Source organism: Ictalurus furcatus, chromosome 16 (assembly GCF_023375685.1).
Source record: "Ictalurus furcatus strain D&B chromosome 16, Billie_1.0, whole genome shotgun sequence".
Classification (NCBI taxonomy): Eukaryota; Metazoa; Chordata; class Actinopteri; order Siluriformes; family Ictaluridae; genus Ictalurus; species Ictalurus furcatus.
In genome coordinates, this window is record NC_071270.1 from 11,307,985 (window position 1) to 11,331,577 (window position 23,593).

Below are 23,593 nucleotides of genomic sequence, written 5' to 3' on the forward strand. Positions count from 1 at the left end.
GGCTGCTAATTGCTCTCTTAATGATTGTGAAAGTAAGAAGGTTGTAGTTATTTTTTTTCCCACCTAGGTGCTGAATTTTGGTTAACTTTTTGGGGAAAACTGACAACAAAATTGAAATCTGTTGTGTTTTTGTTGTGACCTGAAGCTAGTTGTTGAGGGTCACACCATTAAATAAATAAATATTTATAAACAAAAAAGCAAACAAACAAATAAATAAAAACATAAAATTGAACGAGGTTGTACTTTCTTTTTCCCATGACTGTATATGGGAATGGGAAATATTTCCACAGTATCAATGTGTAGCTAATAATATAATATTGGCTTACAAAACTCTATTTTACAATATAGTGCAGTTCAGGCCACTCTTCTCCTTTTAATTTATAGAGCTTGGTGACAATTAATATGTGACCTCTCACATGTCATTACTAATTCAGAAGGAAAATGGCTGAGGTCAATCCATGACCATGAATTAGACTTGAAGATTAACAAGTCTAGATTAACATAATTGAATATAAAAGAAACCTTTTCTGGAAAGATGGTGATTAGATTTTGTCCAGATACAAGATATTTTTATAAGCAGGGTCTAAACACACCATCCCCAAATTGGCAAAAGATTAAATATTGATTATGATATTGATATAGCTAACCTTTATGTAGCCACCCATGTCCAAGAAGGTGGTTAGCTCTGATAGTACCATCAGTTAACACCTACTGCTCTGTGACAGGGCCAACTCCTCTGCTTGTGTGAGCATTGCTTGTAGCCCTCAACCCATTTTAAGAGCTTTAATTCTTGATTACAGAGAAAAAAAAATCTATAATAAATCTAGGTCTGAAATCAGCAAGTAGTATAGCTATAAGCAAAAAAAAAAAAAAAAAAAATATATATATATATATATATATATATATATATATATATATATATATTCAAAAAGCATTTTCCTTATTTTTAGGAACAGTTTTAGTTTTCTGGTTTGCCTGTTTCTAACATCGATTTTATTTTGCAAACCTACACACTTGAAACTATTAAAAGTGCTAAATTTAGGAAAAATATTACCACCAAACTACTGAAAATTAGTTTAAACCATAAAATCTTTTAAACACTCAACGTATAAAATAGATTTTACATAACTATATAAACTCACATTTTCACATATTTATACATATACATATATATATGGAGTTGTTGCTTTCAGAACAGGGGATTACAATGTCTATAATGAAAGTTAATCAACCGTGACCCTAACCTATGTACAGTCACAGTGAGCATATAAATCCCTACCAATTGAATGATCATGGAATTCTGATGGGTGTTTGAGACCAAAAAAACATAATTTATATATATATATATATATATATATATATATATATATATATGTGTGTGTGTGTGTGTGTGTGTGTGTGTGTGTGTGTGTGTGTTTGAGACACACACACACACATATATATATATATATATATATATATATATATATATATATATATATATATATATATATATATATATATATATATATGTCTCAACCACCCATCAGAATTCCATGATCTGGCTAGTTAAAATTTCAAATAAACCTGGATTTTATTAGCTTGCTTCATACAATACTACCCTGTCTAATGTAATAAAAATGGTAGATACTCTTAATATTATAGAAGAAACATTTAAAGATTTGCATTTACAAAGTATACTTTTCTTTAACAGTTTTCTGCTGGCCCCTTTGCTGAATTTGGGAAGATGTTAAACAATAATAATAATAATAATAATAATAATAATAATAATAATAATAATAATATGACTATAGTATATCATAATTATTTTCCTAGGTAGGTATTTACAGTTATTTGTGCACATGCAGTAACTTGGAATGTAACACACCTGCTATCTGTGGATAGAGCATGCCTGTCTGTAGGGAACATATTAATGCACCCTGAATTATATTTTCAATGAGGATGGCTTTAAATAATGTAACTAAGCAGTAGCAGTGGAAGTAATAAATTGTTTGGTTTGGGAAATTGCTAGGATACATTATATACAAATAGGCTGCATATTTTAAAGGACACATCACATATGGAGATACATATATGTATTATACTTTAATGATGTCACAATTTATGCCAATATAGCCTAACATTGATGCTATAACAATTTTATATTTCCTTATCAAAGTATACTATAATACCAGTATATTTTCAGTCCTATGAGCTGCTGTCATATTGCAGTGAAAAAAGCAAAAATGGGACTGTATATTTAGAGGCAGTGTAGAGATTGACAGTAAGGGATTTTGGAAGCACGATCATAATGAGTCATACTTTGAAGGCAAGTGCCGCTGCCAGAAACATCAGGGCTCAGAGCCAGGAGCCTCCCTGGAGGCTGTTAAGAAACACATTTATAATAGTGATTCTAAACTCAGTTGTACTTGGCATTGAGAGTCATTAGTTTATTATGGATATGTTGTGTAAAATTTCACCAAATTGGCCATTAGAAATTAACCAAGAGTTGTATAAATCGTAAATGTAAATCCTTAAATGTACAGGTATTTCTATGCTCTCTTTAAGAACATAAGGTTTAAGAACATGCAAGAGCCAAGGTGGGTGCCATGGGGACTGAAAACAGCAGATGATTATGTGGAGCTCTGGTGACTGGATAAGGTGACTGCATATGAGGAGGACCAAGATGTCTGCTGACAAGATTAGTTTCTCAGATACTCCATCTGAGTAATAGAATGAACTGTTTCTTCTGTTCCATTCCTTATGAGGTATGGCAATCATGGGAAATCTAAAATCTTGAGTAAACACAACCTAGTAGTACAGACTGAGGTCAGTCTAATACTGGCCTAGAACAGTAGATGAGAGAAGAGAGGAAGCTGATCCTGAAGGTGAGAGGCCTATGATCACGATTTGCCTAATCTCCACCAGCAGTTTAGGCTGAGGGGAGTTTGGCTTGCAATATGTGGGCAAATTATGGCCTCAAACTAGACACTTTCAGTGGTGGAAATAAGTACTGAACACATCAACATTTCCAATGAGGCTATTCATATGAAATTTTCACCAGACATCAGTATTAACTCGAGAAATCTGCACATATAAAGAAATCCAAACATTAAAGTCCATAAATAAAATGATATGTAATAAAGAGGAATGACACAGGAAAAAAGTATTGAACATGCTAACTGAAATTTATTTAATACTTAGTGGAGAAGCCTTTGTTTGCAATGACAGCTTCAAGACGCTTCCTGTATGAAGAAATTAATCGGCCGCAGTATTCAGGTGTGATTTTGGCCCATTCTTCTAAACATATTGTCTTTAAATCTTGTTAAATTGGATTCAAGTCAGGTGATTGACTGGACCATTCTAACACCTTGATTTCTTTCTCTGAAACTAATTGAGAGTTTCCTTTGCTGTATGCTTTGGATCGTTGTCCTGCTGGAAGGTCACGTCTCATCTTCATCATCCTTGTGGATGGCAGCAGATTCTTCAAAAGAATCTCCTAGTAAAAGGCTTCATCCATCGTTCCTTCAATTATATAAAGTCTGCCAGTGCTATGCGGTGAAAAACAGCCCCACACCATGATGCTTCCACCTCCAAACTTCACTGTTGTTATAGTGTTTTTAGGGTGATGTGCAGTGCCATTTCTTCTCCAAACATGGTGTGTAGTATGGCAGCCAAAAACTTAAATTTTGCTCTTGTCTGACCAGACTACACTCTCCGAGTATTTCATAGGCTTGTCCAAATGAGTTGTAGCAAACTTTAAACAAGTTTCGACATGCCTTTTCTTTAGTAATGGAGTCTTGCGGGGTAAGAGTGCGGAGAAGCCATAGCAGTGGAGTGCATTGCCTATTGTTTTCTCTGTGACGATGGTAGATGCTGCCTCCAAGTGTTTCTGGAGCTCTTCCTGAGTGGTCCTTGGCTCTTGGGCTACTCTTCTGACTATTCTTCTGACTCCCTGGTCAGAAATCTTACAAGGAGCTCCTGTCCGTGGCCGGTTGATGACGGAATGAAGTTGCTTCTACTTGCGCATAATGGCCTCAATGGTGCTTATGGGAGGATTCAGAAGTTTTTATGTTTGTCTGTATCCTATTTCATCAACAATAAGGTTGCAAAGGTTCTGGGAGAGCGCTTTGCTTTTACCTATCATGAGACGTTTCTTGCTCGACACCTTGGTAATGAAAAGCCTTTTTATAGACCATCAATTTACTAACCCAGCTGAATTTAATTTAATTACTTTCTAACTACTTATGGATTTCAACTGGTTCCTTGACTTACCTTGCCTTGGAGAACTGCTTTTTCTTAGCGTGTTCGACTGCTTTTTCTTAGCATGTTCTTAACGTGTTTTTTCCTGTGTCATTACACATAATGTGAATTCTTTATATTTGCAGATTTCTTGAGTTAATACTGATGTCTGGTGAAAATTTCATGTGAATAAAAAATGTTGACGTGTTCAATACTTATTTCCCCCACTGTACACTGGCCTGCTCCTGAATGTATTCAAAGGGAATCCCACCTACCCCAGCAGACACTGTTGGCCAATCAACAAGGTTCCTGCAGAAGGTTTGAACAATCCAGGCCATTCCTGCACAAAGTCTGACCACTCCAGCCTACTCCTGCCAAAGGTTTGACCAATCCAGCCTGCCCATGCAGAAATATTGTCCACTCCAGCATGCCCCTGCAGAAAGTCTGACCAATCCATCCTGTTCCTGCAGGCCTAATGAATTTGGTTCTATATCCAAAATATAAAAAATAAGTTTAAATTCACAGCAGTCCTCACTAGAATAAAGCAGCTACTGAAGATACTAAATGAATGAATGGGTAGCTCAATTTACACTGTACATGCCCAGATTAATCAGTGTTGCAAACTCAAGCTCCTGATTTGGAAAAATTGTTCCATGCCTGCCTAAAACAAGACATTGAAATGACTTAAACAACGACAGATATAAGAATTCTAGATTCCCCTTTGATCTAAGATGATACATGTGCACCTCCATCCTCTTGATGAGTGTCCCTATTGACACTCTCTTTATGAGTATTTGGTAATGCCTTATTCTCTAGCTCTCTAGCATCACCTTCATTTTCCAGTGCATCATCAATGATGTTCTTAGAGACATGCTGGGAAGATTTGTTGTCACCTACATAGCCAACATCCTGATTTACTCTCACTCTTTAGAGACCCATGTGCATAATGTTTGGCAGGTTCTTCAGTGACTGCTGCAACATCAACTTTACATCAAATGGGAGAACTGTGAATTTCCCTGGCACCATTTAATTTCTGGGGTACATCTTTAGCCCTATAAAGGTCACCACAGACCAGGCCAAGTTGACTGCATTGACTAACTAGCCAACACCAAAGACGATAAAGGACCTACAGAGATTTTTAGGCTTTGACAATTTTTATCAGCGTTTTATTTGAGGTTTCAGTACTATAACCCATACTTTGACATCACTGCTCAGTAAGGGAGCCAAACGCCTGGCCTGTATCCCCTCAGCAGAGAATGCCTTCCAGCAACTCAAAACAGCTTTCATCACAGCACCAATACTTAAACACCACGTTCCTTTGTAGCTCTTTGTTTTCAAGGTGTATGCATCCAAGACAGGGGTAGGAGCAGTCCTCTCTCAGCAATTTGGTAAGAAGCCCAGGTTTCTGTACACCCACTGGCTTTTTTCAAGGAAATTGTCCTCAGCAAAGCAAAATTATGACTTTGGTAAGCAAGAATTGCTTGCAGTCAAACTTGCCTTGGATCAGTGATGTCATTGGTTGGAGGGAGCTGAGCACCCATTCATCATCTTTACTGACCACAAGAACCTGAAGAAGCTCTGAACTGCAAAACAATGGAACCCCATGTGTTTTGTTTTGCCTGGTTTATCCTGTTTAGACATCACTTGACCCACACCTGTGTTTTGACTTTGACCTTCCTTACGTTTTGGACATCTCTGCCTTTGTCCTTATTAAAGTGTTTAAACTGCACTTGCATCCATCCCTGCTCGCAGTTCATGACACTGGAGAGGTGAATTTACTGCTTTTACTGTTTCTTACTATTTAGCTTCTCGTCAGAATGACCTCAGTACTTAGTTAATGTTTTAATATTTGGTAGTGCATATGCATTTTAGTTTTGCAACTGGACTGGCCATTATCTTAAATAGTCAGAGAGGTTATGCTTATCATTGTCATGGATATCCCGGAAGGGACTCCAGACTACAATTCCCAGCAGCCACTGCACCACACCATCATGTCACATGACCACCTAGACCGGACCTTCATTCTTGTTAACGAGCACTTACGGGTATTTATAGCCACAGTTTGCACTAAACTGGTTGCCTTACGTTTCTCTGCCATCGTTTCTGTCATAGGGTTCATGGTCTTTCTTTGATGTTTTTTCTTTGCCTTAGTGCAGTGGTTTTCAAAGTGGGGGCCGCCAGGGGGCACGAAAAATAAATAAATACATGATTTAAATAAACAAATAAATATATATATATATATATATATATATATATATATATATATATATATATATAATATAATTCCTAATGTAATATAATGTAAAGATGTAAGATGTAATTATTAATAAAAAGGGGGGGGGGGGGGGGGATATATTCAGAAGTCTGTATTTTTAATGTGTTTTAAAGACATCTTGCAAAAGGGGGGCCTTGGTCAAATGATAATTCCATTTTGGGGGGCCTTGCCCTGGAAAAGTTTGGGAACCCCTGCCTTAGTGTTTTGCCACATGTTCATAGCTTCTTTTGTGTTTGTTTTCATTGTTATTAAACTCTTTATTTGCACTTGCATCCGTTTCCGCCTCCAAATCATGACAATCATGATGTAAATAAGATGAGGCTTACATTATGTTACTTGTTCAATTTATGGTGACTATGTTGCTGTAAAGGGATTTTTACATGAAGCTTAAATTTTGTGATTTGTCATCATGTTATTGCTGTTTCCAGCTATATAAAAAATCATCTTTGAATATCTGGTCTGATTTATTATTGTCTATTTTTAATACATTTACATTAGCCTACATCCTATGTTTCTGCCCAAATTCCCAGCAATTAGACTCAATGAAATTATTCGCAGTGTGTGTGTATTTTCATTTAATCAAGAAATGTATGTCTCTGTAATGATATATGAAAGTAGTTAACATTTGCAGCTAATGTAGCTTTTAGGTTTCTTATATTTATGTTAACAACAGCCATTACAGTGTGCCCTTTATTTAAACCAGAGTTTCAAATATGGACTTTATAGTCTTCTGAAACATCAACCAGGTGACCTACCACTTAGCGCTTTTCTGTTCCTATTGTGTCTTACTGTTAGTTTATGTGTTGCTTCACAGGCTGGCCATGATTGCACTTATATCATCCACTCCCTGAATTTAGTTTTCTGTCTTTGACTGTCTTTAGTTTTCTATAGTACTGTAGTGGGATGGAGCTATCAGCACACATAACCCTAGGGAGCGAGGTAAGTTCACGTGCTGGACCCTGGTCTTAGCAAGGATTTTTACCTCTACCCTGTCCCAAACTAACAAACTACCAGCCCCACCTTTTTATTAGGGGCACCTATGTTCCTTTATGTTTGTTAGCCTATTTTTGTATGTTGCTTTTTATATTGTGGACTGTGTCTTCTTAAAAGAAATAGGTATAGGCATTTGTGTCCTGAGTTTGTGCATTTAAAAAAAAAAAAATTGCCCGTCCTTTCTATAAACTGCTCTCCAAAGATTGTGCCAGGCTTTGCTATTTAGAAGTTGCCTGTCGCTGTCATAAATACACCCATTTAACAATAAAATTATAGTGAAAAATTATTTTAATGAAAGCTAACTCCCTGTATCTAATGTATGTAGGCTAGCATAACACTATTAATTAACTCATATGATATATAGCCAAGAACAAATGAGTTATTCTTGACATATTTTTATTAGAAACTGGGCCGAATGGATCATTAAACTACCCTAATAATGAGTTTGAAGTCTCCCTCCTCACCATTCCCTATCCATCTTTCTCAGGCTTGTTGCTGTAGTGATTGGGAAGGTGGTGGAGACAAACATAAATATAAAAGGCAAACAGCTGTGACATGACTCAGCTACCTACCAAATAATGGACCATACTTCAGCTGTGCATGCTGAGCTTCTCTAAAAATAAGCTCCTTCAAACCTACACATTTTATTCCTAGCTTTCATTTCATGTTTTTTTATTGTTGTGTGTCTTGAAGCTGCACCCTTCATGTGTACTTTAAGCAAAAAGGTAGAACAGTATAGCGTTTTGAAATGCATGAGAACTCTGAGTTTAATTCATTACTAACTCAAATTGTTTGAAGTCTTGCTTCTTTAATAAGCAATTCATTACCCCAGAACCATTCTTGGTCAAAAGAGAGTACCTGAAAGTCACACTGCTATCCAATGTGTATTTGTTGTCTGTTTTGTTGCATTCTTCTGTCTGTTCCCAAAAACAGATAATTATAGCTAAACATTTGAGGCAAAGTTTCCAGTACCTGGGGCTATAGGCTATAAGGGCAATCTTTCTTTATTGGAGATTACCCATATTATTATGGGTCATCATATTAAAGTATACTATAATCAATAGTAATATGGGAACCCACTGGAAAGCACTTGGAGGCCACAACCCCATGTGGGGTTGCTTGATTTCCAAAGGGGGTCACAAGAGAAACTCATTATCTCCTCTTTTGTATCATTCAGTAATTTTACAAATTAATATTAGAAATGACTAATTTTGTGTGCTAATATTTTGAAATGATACAGAGAGTCATGTTCAAACATGCCACATTTAAATTGATAGGGTACACACTATTTTAGTATCTGGAGGCACTGCACAAATATAGGAATTGTGCAATAAAATCGGATAAACTGCCCCATTCATCTACCTCCGCTAAACAAACTAGCATTGTGTCACAAATCTAGTACACGGTTATGTGCTAAACCATTATTGAGTACAAACAGTAACCAGTTTTCCTGTTATAGTCTTCTGGATATTATAGAGTAGTAAATACTTTGAATGTAAGGTCAGAGTTTTCAGTTTGAAATTGAATGACAACAGTCAAGACCATGGCGGAAAGTTTTTATGGGAGACACAGAGCTCTTACATCTCTGTGCATGAAATCACTATATTTTATAGTTCAACTTGGAAACCTGACACACAGAATGTTTTGGCTTTGACGTGCCATCTAGTGAATGCTACATTAAATCCTATATATATATATATATATATAATATTATGCAGGTGATTGTGTGAACAATGCTACTTGCCCTGCTTGCCGCTGTTTCTGCATGGTATAAACCAGTATAAACCAGGTTCCTCTGCACCTGGCCATATTACACCACCCCAGTCTGGATTATTTTACTATAACACCTCCCACTAGTTTGGTAAACAGTGCAAGGAATATTCCTTTGGTTTTCTTCCAGAATTAATTTTATGCCAAAAGTTTCAAATAAAATAATAGAATCCACAAGCAAAATAAATATAATACATGCAAATAGAAGTAATGAGAATCAAATCAAAATTCATTTTTCAGAAACATTAACTCTGATTGACACTCTCATTTTGCTTTAATGTTTTTTTCTGATGCAGTTTTTATGTTTCTGGAATCTTTCTTTGGATACAGGCAAATTTACACTTTCTGCATTCCTACACCTTTATCTAATTATTGTAATAATTCTTTATACTTATGAAATGGTCTCAAATGCCAAGTTCACAGGCCATTATTTTTAAAACTGCTAAAGTAAATTTATTCATAGTGAGAATTTTTTTATATACACTGATCATAACATTAAACCACCTGCCTAGTATTGTGTTTGTTCCCCTTGTAGCACACCAAAACAGCTCTGACCCATCAATGCATGGACTCCACAAGACCTCTGATGGTATGCTGTGGTATCTGGAACCAAGACATTAGCAGCAGATCCTTTAAATCCTGTAAGTTGCGAGGTGGGGTCTCCATGGATCAGACTTGTTTGCACAGCACATCCCACAGATGCTCAACTGAATTGAGATCTAGGGAATTTGGAGGCCATGTCAGCACCTTGAAGTCTTTGTCATGTTCCTCAAACCATTCCTGAACAAAAAAGAGAAGAGCTCCTAGAGCAGCTTGAAGTACTGAAGAGTGATGCTTCTGCAAACACTAAAACACTCAAATGCTCTGCCTACTGTCCCCAGAAGAGGTACACACCATTGCTCATTTTAAACAGTTTATCATCCATTAAAAATATTGAAGCAATTGCAGTTAGCATCTTTATAAGGCTGTGAACACATGCACCTGCCTACCTTGTTCCAAAGATCTGTGTGGTCATATATGTAGGGAGATATTGCATACCTTCTTAGGTAAAAAAAAAAAAAAAAAGCCAAAACGTTTTGACAGTGTTCTGCACATGAGGATCAAATGTCAGACTGGCATCAAAAATAACTCCAAGGTTCTTCAATTTACTTTTAAACTCCAAAACTAAGCCATCAATGGATGGAATTGGGATCGTTGCACAGGGTAAAGTATATTAGAAAGTAAAATTAGATATTTTAGGTGTAGAATGCAATATCGCATTGCTTAACAATATTTATGTATAACATACCTAACATTTTAATCTATGTTGTATTGCAAATAAACTGTATTTTCCATGAATTGATGTGTTGCTGGTCTTTACTGCAAAGTTCTTGGGAATCTCCACAATGAGAAATGTAACAGATCACTTCCAAAGAAATCTGGACAGATGACACAAGAACAGAAATGGTTTATCCAAAGTCACAATATTAAAACAGAATAACACCCAAGAGACTCTTTTTCTTTATACTGGGAAATTTCACAGGACACATGCTTACATGGAAATATGTAAAATAATTATTCCTTCTAGTTTCAGACATAAAAAAAACAGGTAAATGGCTGAACAAGGGTGATATAGGTTTATACTTATAAGGTTTATAGATATATTGTTTGTCATTTTCACTGATAGTTCAGATGCTCATGATTATCCTTGATATATTTCGTTCTATTCTTTATTGTTTTTGCAGATTGTTATGGGCATGGTTACACAGCCTGTCAAGATTTATTGTTTTGTTTTTTGCTATATAAACTATATTGCCAAAGGTTTGTGGACATCTGACAATCACACCCATATGTGGTTCTTCGCCAAACTGTTGCCACAAAGTTGGACGCATAGAATTGTATAGAATAGCTTTGTACACTGCAGCATTATAATTTCTCTTCACTGGAACTAAGGGGCCCAAACATGTTCCAGAATAACAATGCCCTGTGCACAATGCCCTGTCCATAAAGACATGGGTTGCGAAGATTGGAATTGAAGAACTCAAGTGCACGGAAAATCATGTGCAAACAACACAAGACAGTACAGTAACTACTAAAACAGGACAATAGTTACAGTACAGTGTAATGCTGGCCAGTACACAGTTTTAGTGTGTAAATGTCAGATATAACAGGTAGTGCAAAAGATTAACAGTATAATAAAAATGATGTGAATGCGAATATAACATACTATATTATTCAGCAGATACTTAAACCATATATGGACATAGCAGTTTTTGTGGTGGCAGCCAGGAAGAGATCATAATAGTGACAAGAAATTAAATATCGTAAATATCGTTATAAATACAGTAGCAGCAAAAAATGCAGGTAGTCAATACAGAAATGTGCAAAAACTGCAAAGGGAGTGATGGTGTTTAGTTGAGTGTGTGTGTGTGTGTGTGTGTTGTCAGTCCAGTCTCTGAGTATTGAGGAGTTTGATGGTCTGGGGGAAAAAACTGTACACAGTCTGGCCGTTAGGTACCTTTTGCCAGACAGCATGAGGGTGAAGAGTTTGTGTGGGGACATCTGCAATGCTGGTGGTTTTGTGGATGCAGCGTGTGGTGTAAGTGTCTATCACGGAGGGAAGAGGGACTCCACTGATCTTCTCAGCTGTCTTCACTATCCACTACAGGGTCTTGCAATCCCAGAAGGTGAAATTTCCAAACCAGGCAGTAATCCAGCTGCTCTGGATGCTCTCGATAGTCCCTCTGTAGGATGTGGTGAGAATGGGGGGTGGGGGATGGGCTTTTGTCAGCCTTCACAGAAAGTAGAGACACTGTTGGCTTTCTTCGTTATGGAGCTGGTGTTGAGGGACCAGGTGAGGTTCTCTGCCAGGTGAACACCAAGGAAGTTGGTGCTCTTGACAATCTCCACAGAGGAGCTGTTGATGTTCAGCGGAGAGTGGTCACTCCATGCTCCTAGGTTGTGAGCCTGTGTATTAATTTATAGCAACACAAAACAAAACACAAAAAACATAATATTAATTATTATAATTATTAAAAAACAAAAAACAAGTATTACTAATAAATAAGCTCAAGATCAAGTTTACCCTGACTTGGCTGGTTCCTTGAGTACCTTCATTATTATTATGAATGATTTAGTCTGCAGAACACAATATGCTGTAAAGGTGTGTGGAATGTACATGTGAACAGACTCATGGCCACAGTGGATTTAAGGAGTTAAACTGAATTATTACTTTCCATTATTTTTATAAAATATTATCATGATGCACTCAAAAAAACATTTTTGTGTTGTGTTGTAAAATTCTTGAAAATTTCATATTCACTAGAGTCATGATCCTTTTTTAACACCCAAAGTCTAAGTCAAATTTGTGTCTCTCTAACTGTCTGTCTGCAGTTCCTTTTCATTCAATTCAAAGCTCTGGAGCCTGAAAAGAGATACACTTAAAAAACTATTTAAAGTTATTATAGTCTTGGTCTATAGTGAGAGAACAGATGGCTTTATTCAGCTTCATTCAGTGGGTCTTAGAACAAAGCGTTCTCCTTAAATCTCTGCTGGTCAACTGATTTTGGAGTAGGAAAGTTAGCCACACCCACACCATTAAAGGTGGGCGCATCCTCTGACATGGCAGAGGAGATGGAGCAGAGTGCAGCAGGAAAACTGTATTATATTTTCATTAAAAAAAGCTGACAAAATATAATTGTCACGAGTTCCCCTTTAAGCAGCGCGCTGTGGAGCATGTGAGCGCGCGTGCACGAGCAGGTGCACCTGCTTTTCCCTTGTGGACAATCGTGACATTTCGACACGTGCATTTGTTTATTTTTCTGTCATGTCTCCTCCCCGTTCTGTCATTGGTTGTAGTTTCACGTGTGTCTGAATTGCCTTCAGCCGTCAGCCATTACAACGCTGAATATCTCCGCTTATATACCGCGCGCCTCCCAGCACACAACGCGGAATATTGAATGAGTTATAGTAGATTACTTTAGAGGCCTTACGATAGATAACCACAGTCAGTTTCATGTTTCATGTTTCATGTTTCATGTTTCATGTTTCATGTTTCATGTTTCGGTTCGTTTGTTAAGTTCACGCTGGTTTCTCCGCTACCAGTCCCTCGTTGTTGTTTATGTTTCATGTTTGGTATATCGACCCTGTATCCCGTGACCACGACTTTGATTCCTGCCTTGCCTCGTTTATACCTGTTTGCCGATCGTCTGAACTTTGCATGTTACTGGATTACGTTTTTGGATCACGTTCTGGATTTACCTGCCTGTGTGTCTCTCAATAAAACTGTTCACACTGCGTTTGCAGCCTACCTTATCTCCGTTTCTCATGATACGTGACAATAATAATATGGGTATGATATGATAATGGTATAGAATTAGGCAGAAAGTGGAAAAAATGATAAGAATAAGAAACTGATGAATAAGAAGCTGGTGAATAAGAAGCCAGCTTCCACCTCGTCACCTAGTTAGCTTTTTAAGCTACTACTTAACTGGATGTAATGAAGACACTTGTATGATAAAGAAATTTGTGCAAAAACAATTCAGTAGCTACCTATTATTTTTGTCACGTTTTTTAATGCGACTACAATACAGTTTCCTTGCTGCTGAGCACTCAACTCCATTTGTTCCACCATGTCAGAAGATGCTCCATCGTTAATGGGGTAGGAGTTGTAATGGTCAGTTAGTGTAACTGTAGCTAGGCTTTAAGACACTTCTCTTTTATGCTGTGTGTGACAACCTGCACTGTGTGTGGGTAAGGGAAAGAAACTGCATCTTATTTCCTTATGTTTATTGTAACGCTTCAGAGTGTTTTCCTTTGTACTCTCCCTCACTCTCATTCATGTATGGACAGAGTGTACTGTTTGTGGACCATTTGTTAAGTGTGTGTGTATACCAATGCTGCTGCTTTCTGGCTCACTGTTTTCCCCAAGCTTGGCCATTTCACTCTTATTTTTCAGTCTTTGGGCAACCCTAAAAGACTCAAGAGTTACAGCATGGCTAACCCACAGAGCACCTCCCATTCCAAAATAAGATGACCAAAAGAGATTTAAGGTGAACGCCTTATTCTAAGACCCACCCCCTTTAAAAAATGTGCAAAATGAGAGTATGAATCAGAAGTAATCTTTTTAAAAAATGTATTTAGATTTGATTTCCATTGCTTGCATTTGCAAAATATTTAACCATTTTGATCATTAATATTTTGCTTGTGGATTTTATTTATTTATTTATTTTACTTTTGGCACAAGATTAACTCCATATTTTTAGTTACTTATGTTAAAAATAAATGCTGTATGCTACTAACATAATAAAATGTTCAAATGTTACTGTCCTAAGTTATAGCTCTGGAGTTTAAAAAAATATTAGGGTGGTCAAAGCTTAGGGCCACAAAAAATTCATATTGTCCATTTGGGGTCATTTGCCCAAAAGGTTTAGGACCCCTGCCCTAGCCCCTAAGCCTATAGGTAAAATACATTGGAAAAGTTTTCAATAGCTTACAAGAAGTCCAAATAAAAGACATTTGGCTTTCAAATGTATTTGCATTTGTATCTGCTCAAAACCAGTTTTGAGTTTTCCATTGTTTCATTCAGGAACCATGGAGGACAGGTTGTATCCCACACAACTGGAAAGTTACAAATGTAGTCACAATGTATAAAAGCAAAGGTGACAAATCACAATGTGGCAACATTAGAGTGATCTCCATCATGTCAATAGTAGGTAAAGTGCTAACCAAGATAAGACTGAAAAATGCATATAACATCCAAATCTGTTCATTTCCTTATAGATTTATCTATGAATACAGTGAATAGAAAACTTTAGTGAAACTATGACTGCCCAACAAAGACCTTCAGGATCCTGTAGCAGTTCCATGAGGAAATGATGACTTTTGCCTGACATATGACCCACAAGGATACAGAGATATTTGTCACTGTATTATACAACATCTTTGTGTTACAGTGTGTTATCACATTTAATCAAAAAACCCGCAGAGTGACTATGGGATTTACAGTGCATCCGGAAAGTATTCACAGTGCTTCACTTTTTCTACATTTTGTTATGTTACAGCCTTATTCCAAAATGGATTAAATTCATTATTTTCCTCAAAATTCTACAAAGAATACCCCATAATGACAATGTGAAAGAAGTTTGTTTGAAATCTTTGCAAATTTATTAAAAATAAAAAACAAAAAAAGCACATTTACATAAGTATTCACAGCCTTTGCCATGACACTCAAAATTGAGCTCAGGTGCATCCTGTGTGAACTGATCATCCTTGAGATGTTTCTACAACTTGATTGGAGTCCACCTGTGGTAAATTCAGTTGATTGGACATGATTTGGAAAGGCACACATCTGTCTATATAAGATCCCACAGTTAACAATGTATGTCAGAGCACAAACCAAGCCATGAAGCTCAAGGAATTGTCTGTAGACTTCCGAGACAGGATTGTATCGAGGCACAGATCTGGGGAAGGGTACAGAAACATTTCTGCAGCACTGAAGGTCCCAATGAACACAGTGGCCTCCATCATCCGTAAATGGAAGAAGTTTGGAACCACCAGGACTCTTCCTAGAGCTGGCCGCCTGGCCAAATTGAGCGATCGGGGGAGAAGGGCCTTAGTCAGGGAGGTCACCAAAAATCCGATGGTCACTCTGAGGGAGCTCCAGCGTGTCTCTGTGGAGAGAGGAGAACCTTCCAGAAGAACAACCATCTCGGCAGCACTCCACCAATCAGGCCTGTATGGTAGAGTGGCCAGACAGAAGCCACTCCTCAGTAAAAGGCACATGATAGCCCACCTGGAGTTTTCCAGAAGGCACCTGAAGGACTCTCAGACCATGATGAAACAAAGATTAAACTCTTTGGCCTGAATGGCAAGCGTCAGGTCTGGAGTAAACCAGGCACCACTCATCACCTGGCCTATACCATCCCTACAGTGAAGCATGGTGGTGGAAGCATCATGCTGTGGGGATGTTTTTCAGCAGCAGGAACTGGGAGACTAGTCAGGATCGTGGGAAAGATGAATGCAGCAATGTACAGAGACATCCTTGATGAAAACCTGCTCCAGAGCACTCTGGACCTCAGACTGGGGCGAAGGTTCATCTTCCAACAAGACAATGACCCTAAGCACACAGCCAAGATAACAAAGGAGTGGAGTAGCTACAGGACAACTCTGTGAATGTCCTTGAGTGGCCCAGCCAGAGCCCAGACTTGAACCCGATTGAACATCTCTGGAGAGATCTGAGAATGGCTGTGCACCGACGCTCCCCATCCAACCTGATGGAGCTTGAGAGGTCCTGCAAAGAAGAATGGGAGAAACTACCCAAAAGTAGGTGTGCCAAGCTTGTAGCATCATACTCAAAAAGACTTGAGGCTGTAATTGGTGCCAAAGGTGCTTCAACAAAGTATTGAGCAAAGGCTGTGAATACTTATGTACATGTGCTTTTTTGTTTTTTATTTTTAATAAATTTGCAAAGATTTCAAGCAAACTTCTTTCACGTTGTCATTATGGGGTATTGTTTGTAGAATTTTGAGGAAAATAATGAATTTAATCCATTTTGGAATAAGGCTATAACATAACAAAATGTGGAAAAAGTGAAGCGCTGTGAATACTTTCCGGATGCACTGTATGTTGACTTCAAACCAGACAGCAACTTCTTTAACATTAAAAAATTACAGGCAACAACTAAACTACATACTTGTCACCAGGGGTGGCACTCCTTTGCAAGACCGTGCTACGTCTACTGCTAATAGAGGAGGAAACCGGAGTACCCGGAGGAAACCCCCACAGCACAGGGAGAACATGCAAACTCTGCACACACAGAGCCGCGGGAATCGAACCCCAACGCTGGCGGTGTGAGGCAAACGTGCTACCACTAAGCCACCATGTGCTCGAAAACAGAATACAATGATTTGCAAATCGCATAAACCCATATGTTATTCACAATAGTACATAGTGTCTCAATGGAAGCTGAGACAGAAGCAAGTGCAGGTTAGGTAGTTTAATACAAGAAGTACAAGTCCAAAGGATCAGGCAGAAATCAATAAACAAAGACAGGCAGAAGTCAGGCAATCAGACAAACAGTCCAAACAAGGCAAGGCATGGACGAACAAGAACAAAGTCAAAACCAGAATTTTCCATTTATTTACACTCACACACACACACACACACACACACACACACACACACACACTTTTCAGCTTATTTATCAGAATGTTGGGAGGACCTGTGTGTGTGTGTGTGTGTGTGTGTGTAAATAAATGGAGAAAAATGTTCTAGGTATATCAGAGTTGCTATAACACAAACATGTGGATGGTTTGGAATTACTGAACGATAGTGTAAAATAAATGTAACAAGATTTGCTTACAAAAGTTTCTTATTCTGTATTTTTATTTTATTTATTTTATTTGTATTAAGACAGTAATAAACTGTGTTGACCTCTGAGGCTCTCTGGCAAGACTGCTCATTTACTTAAAATCATCGATGGTTGCTAATTTTTTTTTTTAATTATTATTATAAATGATATTATTATAAAGTACTCCAAACAAGTGCTTTCCCATGAGAACACCTATACAATTATAACTGATGTTTAAAAATAGGGCAATATGAAATCACAGGACAGTGGGTGAGAGTGCCTATATGTAATAACTTTTTAAAATGCCCAGTGAATTATCAGAGGGTATGTACTTGAACATAGTAAAATAATGATGAATTTGACTGATAGTGATAAATTCCTTCACTTTACATAGCCTTTTTATAGACACCCAAAATGCTTTACATGGAAGGGAGAGGTATCTACTCAAACCACCAACAGTGTGTAGCATCCACCTGGATGATGCAACGGCAGCCATAGTGTGCCTGAACGCCCACCATACACCAGCTGTTAGTGGAGAGGAGAGTGATGTAGCCAATTTGGGGATGGATTATTAGGGAGCCATGACAGATAAGGGCCAATGGGGGAATTTCACCAATACACCAGGATTATACTCCTACTCTTTTATGAGAAGCGTCCTGGGATTGTTAATAACCACAGAGAGTCTCATCCAAAAGACCTAGCTGTTTTTACAGTATAGTGTCCCCTTCAATTTACTGGGGCATTAGGATCCACACAGACTACAGGGTGAGCACCACCTGCTGGTGGCTACACTACTACCACTAATACCACTTCCAGCAGCAACCTTAGTTTTCCCCAGGAGGTCTCCCATCCAGGTACTGGCCAGGGTCAACCCTGCTTAGCCTCAGTGGGAAACCAGGCAAAAGCTGCAGGGTGATATGGGTCTGGCATATGTGAAATAATGGCTAATATACTATTCAATTCAATTAAATCTTATTTATATAGCACCTTTAACAGTAGGTATAAATAGTGACAAGGCAGCTTTATATTAGATTCACAGTATATTCATATGTAGATCCTAATAAACAAGCCAGAGGCCACAGAGCCAAGGGAAAACTCCCTGAGATAAAATGAAGAAGCAACCAACCATATATTAAAAGACTGTAATAAAATGTGGAGTTCCTCTAGGCTCTGTATTGAGACTGCTCATTTACTTACATATTTTGTTTTCAAATATCCCTAATCAAGTGCTTCCTCAAGAGAACTTCTATACACTTATAACCCATATCAAATACATTTCTATGTAAAGACAATCTGTTTTAATACTATCTTGGTAAATGTACAGTAAATTATTATATAAACAACTGAAGCACTGAGTTTAATATATTTTTGATAAAATCCAATTAAGCTTAACTTACTATGAGTGTCATATCCATGGCTAGATATAAAAAAAAACTAAAATCATTCAGTGGTTTGTATGAGATAGCTAATAGTTCTTAAAAGTTCATGCAATGTACAAAATGCTTAACCATGTTGCAACTAATCAACATCCTTTAGTCAGGAAGCAAGTGTTAAAATGAGGAATTGGATCTCAGGATTTCAGCAAAGCATGATAGCATGTTAGTGCTTGAAAAACACAGTTTGTCTATTGGAACTAATACTCTGGTGATTCAACTTGGGAAGGACATGGAAGCTGTGGGTCCTGAGGTGCAGAATCAGTGAACATGTGTCCTCCATCATTATCAGGATGTTAACCACAGCCACCTAGTACCCAATTATATTCTGGACTGTAAGCCTCCCAGTGTATGGGAAGTAACCCCATTTCCTCCCGAAGTCCAGAATGGTTCTCACTGCATAAGCAATGGAGGAAACAATGCTTATTTTGCCTGAGAATTGACATCTGCAGATTGCAAACTGTGGCATGCACAAGCTCAAAATTCCTCATTAGACTCAAATTAATCTATCACCTCGGGCCACTTCCAATGGTTTGGGTTTAATAGAAACAGTCGGGGACTGATACTCACTAACAGAAGTTGTAGGATTTGCAGTTTTAAAGTGGGTGGATCAGCATCAGGCTTAAAATAGCTTATTTGCTGTAATTGGTAGTGAATTTTTTTTTTAACTGAGTTAAAAAAGTTATCAAGACTATAAATGTCTGACAAACCACAGATAAAATGAAAGGAATCTGGTTAAGATGGTGAGTCTGGAAAAATAATTTAAATTATTTCTCTGTGAGAAAAAACAGACTTGGTGAGATAACTCTACTACTCTAGTAGTAGTAATACTCTACTATTATCACTGCTACTAATATTATTAATTTTAGTATGTTTTATATTATTAATGTTATAGTTATTATTATGCTGCTACAGACATTGTTTCTCTGACACAGTCATAGACTCTGTCTCTGCACTTTAGTACTGGTTTTAAATAGAAACAATGTGAATGATCTTATGCCATGAAACTTTTAGTAATTGTATTCTTGACAGTTATGGACCCAAAGATCATTGAGATACCTGGCACTTTGTATGACTGCCACAGTAACACCTTCATTGCTGGTAAATGTCCTGTAGTCTCTAACATACCATTATACAAGTGTTATTTTACTGTTAAATAAATGTTATCTCAATGGCCACATAGTAATTTACTTGTTCCAAATGTTCCATTTCAACATTACTAAAGCATTTATTAAAAATAAGCCACCCAAATAATTGATAAAAGCAAGGTTGCCTTCAATCCTGTCAAGTATTAATAAGATACATAACTGTAAATCATATTACTAAGTGATTAACAACATGAGCTTTAAATTATTGTTTTATATTTGTTTGCTTACCTGCATTTATTACATTTAGCATATGATTTGATTTTGAATAATTTGATTTCAAAGTGATTTATAAATGAGAGGATACAATCCAAGCAATTGAAGGTTTATGAGCTTGCCCCTGGGGCCGAACAGTTGTTTTGTGGCAGCCCTGGTCCTGCAGTATTCTTATTTGCCCACATATATTCAAGTTGCTGAGCATCATAGTAACATTTATTCTTCAGCATGTTACAATGCTGCTGAAGCTAGTTATGAAACAAACTTTGTGGTGAACACAGTACATTCATTGTGGAACAAGTATTAGTGTGCCAGAAGTGGCATATAATATGAATAATTTGCTAACTTTAAGTTTAGTGTATGCTTTAATTCTCCACTCTTTTGCATGAGAACTTCTTTAACAATTATACTTCCAGTTTAAACAAAGGCTTAAAAGTGAGCACATGAAAAGAAAAAGAATCATGCATGACAGTGTATAGAGAAAGAAGTCAGAACCCAGTCACTTTCAAAAACAATTTTGATCTGACAATTCATTTTAAAACATAGCTAATAGTTTGACTGTTGCAGTTTGTGACAGACGTATCATTTCCAATCTTTTGTTCATTTCAGGTATTACTTTATGGGATAAAGAATCACAACATAATGGTGTGGATTCATGTCGATAGCCCAAGGCACATCTGAATGTTGCCAAACTCCTAGATGTGAATGCCTCACTTAAAGCTAGCATCCTGGGTGATTTGGTGGATGTTGATGGCTCAGCCTGGGACATGATAACAAATCCTCAGCACATCAAAGCCGGGTTTCTCTGCAGTACAGCCAGACAGCAAAATTTGAACAACTGACTATGAACCAGTTGCGCAACATCACTTACCCAAAAGTGTTTGAGGATGGAACTGCCACCCATGTTGTTACAGCTGTAACTGTATGGAGCTCAGGCTTTCATGGTGTTTGATCTAACAGCCAATGAGAATGAGGGAAATGAAGAAATCGAGGGAAAACTAAATGTAATGGTCAGAAAGATTCCTTCACTTTCCGTCGAGGTAGGTGGAGCTCTAAGCATGAATGATAAAGAAAAAAAATTGTCTGACAATATCAAATGTACATTTTATGGTGACTATGAGCTTGAGCTAAACCCCACTACATACATGGAGGCTCTGCAGGTGTACAAGACACTTCTGTCTTTGCTCAGGGAGAGGGAAGAAAATGATGCTGTTCCAATGAAGGTTTGGCTTTATCCACTTGCACTATTAGATAATAAAGCAGCTATACTTGTGCGGAAGATTCATAAGCTATTGATTTCAAAAACAGAAGTATTGGAAGAACTGGGTAATGCAGAGAATCTATGCAATGACCTGATTACAAATACAAAAGTAAATGATTTCCAGGATGTCAGACTGAGGCTGAAGACATTTCAGGACATGCTAGTAGACTACAATGCAGTGTTTCTAAAAGCCATGCGTAAGCTCATTCCTGCTATTTGGTGTGGAAAGGAGAAGGAGCCGGCACTGGCAGTCATCTTAACTATCCATCAAATGTCCCCCTTTAGAGCTGAGAAGCTGAATCAGTGGTTAGAATATAATCAGGGTGAACAAAAGTTGCTGATTCTCTACACCCAGCAAGTGAGTGGTGCCCCAGTTGTAAAATACTCAGCCCTGTTTGGCAACGTTCTCATTGATCCCAATGTTGATACTGTGGTGTGCTTTTGCTTCACCTCTCTAAAGAATGAAGACCCATATTTGTCAACTCTGACTAAATTTCTGAAAGTAGATGATTTTAAAAACTTGTCAGCCATTCCTGAGTCAGTTGACCAAGATTTCCATGTTTGGTTTCAAAATCATGAAGTAGTTGAGAAGATAAAAGATAAGCATTCTCTTTTCAGAAGTTTTCTCCAGGCTAATAAAGTTGAGATGCGAATCAGGTTTATCGTTGTCCCACTCTCAGACCCCTCCAATCCTGGAACCTCTATCTGCCTATATAGAAAGGGGAGACTGGTGGACAGCATGTTTCAACTTGTGTCCAAACCACCTGCACCCAAGTTGGAGATCCAGGACAAAAATTTGATCATGAAGCTCCAGAAGTCCCCAACTGGATCAACAATAAGATTCAGAGTGGAATATAGGATAATACAAGCCACTTATTCAGACGCTGATGAGGAACACTGGGAAGCCATAGAGACTTCAGATACTCACCAAAACTTTACACTAACTGGGTTTGAGTTTACAAGTCAATACTGGAGCCGGTACAGAGCAATTAGTGAAGTAGGAGTGAGTGAAGTCAGCGATTTTGCCCTCTATTCCCCCCGAAGGAAAATTCTAATTGAATTTGGCCCAGATTTGGGTCAGTTAACTTTCTTCCTTTCTTTTCATGCATTTATGATTTTAGACCACTCATTTTCATGTCTTAGCAAGTGAAAATATCTTGAATGTAGTCAAATTTACCTTGTATTTTTTTTTTATAAGATCACAATTATTAAATATTATATTTTTAAGTCTATATCTAGCCATTTTTTCAAGCTTTAAAATGTTCTTATTTTATTCGCAGAAAATTTAGCTTCTTTCTAGAAAAAAAAGTCCTTATATTTAGCAAGAAATAGATTCACTAATCTTATATTTGGTTCATTGTAATCTTATAATAGGAAATACTAGGCAAATTTGACTATCTTCAAGATACGTTCAATTGCTAAGATGTTTTTTTTCTTCAATGTAGAAAAATGTAAGAAAATCATGCTTTTGGTGCATGTAAAAATCTACCGAATCTAGGTAAGTTTTAATTATAGATACTGAATTCTCTTCTGCATGGTGCAAGTAAGCTGATATGAAGGATTTTCTATTTGGCACATTTGACTAATTGTGGGTATAGATAAAACATACAAGTGAATAATATAATATAAAAAATATGTGTGGAATATATAAGAATGAGTTTTAAAAATGTTGATAAATCACATCATTTTGTTCTCTAAAGAATTGGAGTACTATATCCCTTGGTCATGAGATAAGGACCCGTATGTTGGACAACTTGGGCACCACAGGGTTTAATCCTTCAACCATCCAGTCAGAGGTTAAAAATCTAGTGAATAATCCTGTAAGTAGCAATATGTATTGTGCAACATGTATATTAATTAATTAATTATAAAGTAATCAATTATTATTGTTATTATTGTTATTGGAGCAGGTGGATGGAGATCTTCATTATAAGTGTCCCTGTGTGGTTT

General features: G+C 37.3%; 1 pseudogene; it reads left to right on the forward strand.

Annotated features, from left to right (window-relative positions):
• Positions 1–11,771: 11,771 nt before the first annotated feature.
• On the forward strand, positions 11,772–22,793 carry LOC128620682 (cytolytic toxin-alpha-like; annotated as a pseudogene).
• The last annotated feature ends 800 nt before the right edge of the window (positions 22,794–23,593 follow it).